Consider the following 4479-nt stretch of genomic DNA (forward strand, 5'->3'; position numbering starts at 1 on the left):
ATTCATTCATATCCGAGAACTATGCTCGATTGCATAACACGACATTCTGTGACATGCCCACTTCCATGGTAATTCAAACTCCGGGTTCCAAATGGCAAAGTTCTTGAGTAAGCCATGGGAACGAAATTCTTGTCGATAGACTTGTCTTCCTTGCATCCTTAATAGCTCTCAAGTCCTCGGACATAAACATCATCTTGGGTATGGACTGGATGTCAGCTCATTATGCTAAGATTGATTGTGCCACTAGAACCGTTCAACCCCAAGCGCCAACTTTACTCCCTAAATGCCAACCCCCTTCCAGACCTTGAAGATATTCCGGTAGTCCGGGACTTTCCAGATGTCTTTCCAGAAGAACTGCCAGGTGTTCCACCTGACAGGGATGTCGAGTTTGTGATAGACCTTGTTCCAGTAACCGTTCCAATTTCTAGAAGACCCTATAAGATGGCACCCTTAGAACTAGCCGAGCTTAAGAACCAACTCGATGAGTCCTTGAAAAAGGGTTTCATCCGTCCTAGTTCCTCTCCTTGGGCTTGCCCCGTCCTCTTCGTCAAGAAGAAGGATGGAACGGATCGGATGGTTGTAGATTACTGACCCGTCAACTTGGTCACCATCAAGAACAAGTATCCGCTTCCCAGGATCAACGATCTGTATGACCAGCTCGCTGGATCCTCAGTCTTTTCCAAGATGGATTTGAGGTTGGGCTACCATCAAATCCAAATCAGAAACGGGGACATTCCCAAAATGGCCTTTGTTACTCGTTATGGCCAATACGAGTACACCGTTATGTCCTTCGGTTTAACAAATGCCCCAGCCACCTTCTCTCGGTTAATGAACTCAATCTTCATGGAGTATTTGGATAAATTCGTCGTAGTATACCTCGATGACATACTCATCTACTCCAAGAATGAAGAGGAACATGCCGAACATCTAAGGCTGGTATTGACGAAACTTCGAGAGCATCGCCTTTATGCCAAATTCTCCAAGTGTGAATTTCCGTTGCCAGAAGTGACCTATTTAGGCCATGTAATCTCTGGTAAGGGTATTGCTGTCAATCCCGAGCGAGTTCAAGCCATCCATGATTGAACTCCACCTGAGACGGTCAAGCAAGTTCGGAGCTTCCTTGGCTTAGCGAGCTACTGTCGCCGCTTCGTCGAGAATTTCTCCAAGGTTGCTAAACCTCTAACTGAACTCCTCAAGAAAGATAAAAAGTTCGAGTGGACCCCACAGTGCGAGTTCAATTTTCAGGAACTGAAAAGACGCCTGACATCTGCTCCCGTACTGCTACCACCAGATTTTTCCAAGGACTTTATTATCTATTGCGACGCCTCGCGACAAGGACTAGGTTGCATACTCATGCAAGATCGTCAAGTAATTGCCTATGCCTCACGGCAATTACACCCACATGAGGAAAACTATCCCACACATGATCTAGAGCTTGCAGCTGTAGTCCATGCACTCAAAACTTGGCGACATTACCTTCTCGGTAATCGTTGTGAGATCTTCACGGATCACCAATGTTTGAAATATATCTTCACCCAACCGGATTTGAATCTCCGGCAACGATGTTGGGTCGAGTTGATCTCGGATTACGACTTAGGAATAACTTACACCCCGGGCAAAGCCAATGTCATGGCTGATGCGCTAAGTCGTAAATCTTATTGTAACAACCTGATGTTACAACAAAGTCAACCACTTCTCCATGAGGAATTTCGTAAGCTTAATCTTCACATTGTTCCTCAAGGATTTCTATCCACCCTGGTGGCGAAGCCTAACCTTACGGATCAAATCATAGCTGCCTAGAAGCATGATAAGGGCATATCCCGGATTAAGGAAAACATTGCTAGCGGAGTTGCTAAATGTTTTTCCATGGATGAGTGAGGTGTTGTCTTCTTCGAGAACCGCTTGGTGGTTCCCAAGAAACAACATCTACGCCAGTTGATTCTTAAGGAAGCTCATGAATCCCCTCTCACCATTCATCCCGGTAGTACTAAAATGTATCAAGACCTACGCCAGAGGTTTTGGTGGACTAGGATGAAGAGAGAAATTGCTCAATACATTGCTAGTTGCGACGTCTATCATCGTGTTAAAGCAGAGGACCAACGTCCTGCTGGCACCCTTCAACCTTTGGCTATTCCCGAGTGGAAATGGGATAAAATCAGTATGGATTTCATCACTGGGTTTCCCAGGACCAAGAGAGGGAACAATGCCATCTTCGTCGTGATCGACCGTCTTTCCAAAGTAGCCCATTTCCTACCTGTTCATGAGAGTATCACCGCTAGCCAGCTAGCTGATTTATACGTCTCCCGAATAGTGTCTCTTCATGGTGTCCCATTGGAAATTAACTCAGACCGTGGGAGTCTCTTCACCTCTCGATTTTGGGAAAGTTTCCAAAATGCTATGGGAACTCGTCTCTCTTTTAGCACCGCCTTCCATCCTCAATCAAGTGGTCAAGTAGAGCGAGTCAATCAAATTCTGGAAGATATGCTCCGAGCTTCTGTCATCTCATTCGGAATGGGTTGGGAGAAATGCCTTCCATTCGCGGAGTTTGCTTATAACAATAGTTATCAAGCTAGATTGGGCAAAGCTCCTTTCAAAGTTCTCTATGGAAGAAAATGTCGAACGCCTCTTAACTGGTCAGAAACCGGGGAAAGACAACTCTTTGGCCCGGATATGATTCAGGAAGCAGAAGAGCAGGTTCGCGTTATTCGTGAGAAATTGAAAACAGCCCAATCTCGTCAAAAGAGCCAATATGATCATAAACATAAGCTCATGACTTATGAAGTCGGTGAGAAGGCTTACCTTCGGGTTACTCCGTTAAAGGGAGCCCATCGTTTCGGCATCAAAGGCAAATTGGCTCCTCGTTACATTGGACCCTTTCGCATTCTTGCCAAACGAGGACAAGTTGCCTACCAATTGGAACTACCTTCGCATCTTTCCAGAGTTCACGATGTCTTCCACGTTTCTCAACTCAGGCGTTGCTTCGCAGATCCTATTCGTGGAGTGGACCACGAAACGCTTGATCTACAAGATAACCACTCATATCGGGAATATCCCGTTCATATCCTTGATCAAGCCGAGCATACCACTCGACGCCATAATATCAAGTTTCTCAAGGTTCAATGGTGTCGAGTGGTAGGTGCGACATATGCCAATGGGTGGCTTATCATTGTGGGAGCCAGTAAAACATCGCCGGTGCTTGGAAACAGGATGAGGCGAAGACATGCACGCCGACGAATCTTACCCAGCTTCGGGGCTCTCCGTGGAGATAACACCCCTACTGCTGCTCTGCGGGGTCTCCGCATGATCACTAGATGAACAAGTAGCTACACAATGCTCCTTGAGCTATTTGGTGGGAGGAGGAAGAAGGGCTCGGTTTGCTCTCTCCTTCTCCTTGCGTGGTGTCTAGAACTAGCTAGAATCAACCCTTTGCATGGGTGCCCCGGGGGGTTTATATAGGCCTACCCCCCGGGGGTACAATGGTAATCCGGCTGGGCGCGGGCCCAGCCGTCTGTGACTACGCTCGCCGGCTTCTGCGCCGACTGCTGGGGCCCGCCGGCGGGTGGGTCCCGCCGGCTGCCGGCTGCTGGCCGACAGTCAGGCCCCACCGTCCAGGGCCTGGTCGGGGGCGGGTTACTGTTGCTCAATCCTGGTGATGAGGGCCTCATTGAGGTAGGCGTGGCTAAAGTGCTGCCATCCGGCGGGTGATCACTGTAGCCTCACCGCGTCTTGTCTCCTTAATGGGGCGTCTCCTTCAAGGGAGGCTGCTGGCCGGCTGGGGAGAGCCGGCTTTGTCTTGGGCCGACTTGGGGTGCACGGCCGCCTTCGGGTGTCTCTCTGCCCGAAGGGGCCCACCGCTCGTGGGCCGTTCTGGTAGTACATCATGGATGACATCAGGGCCAACGTGGCAACAGTGCCGTGCCGGACGGGTCATGGCCACCCGTACGGCGCACTGTGCCATTCGCGCTCCGGGATTCGAGGGTGGCAGGCTTCACTGTAGCCACACCCAGTCACATCGCCGTTAAGGGGATGCGAACTTGGAGGGTACGGTCTTGACCACTTTGTGGGAGCCGGCTTCTTGGAGTCGGCCTTCTCGCGGCCGGCTTCTCGAAGCTGGCCCTCCCGTGGCTTTCTTCACGAGGGCTAAAGTCGGGCCGCCTTCCGATAGCCGGCCTAGGAGTCAGCCGGCAAGGACAAGGCGGCCCCGCGTCTTGGATTCTTGAGAGTCAGATGGGCTCGTAATTTTTTCAGAAGGGCCAGGGGAAGCCGGCTAGGCTACCCATGGCTATTTACTCCGACAGTAGTCCCCGAAGCTGATTGAGCTTCGAGGCGGGTAAAGGGACGAGAAGCTTGGTCAGCTTCCTATCCTGAGGGGCCGGCTTTGCTGGTGTGTGCCGACTTCGGAGAGCTCCGTTTCCTGTAGGCGGGAATGCGGTCGACCCGCGAGCTGACCGCAGGCCTTCCCGCGGGCCACGTGGCAGT

Source organism: Triticum urartu, chromosome 7A, assembly GCF_056163025.1.
Source record: "Triticum urartu cultivar PI428250 chromosome 7A, HENAU_Tu73, whole genome shotgun sequence".
NCBI lineage: Eukaryota > Viridiplantae > Streptophyta > Magnoliopsida > Poales > Poaceae > Triticum > Triticum urartu.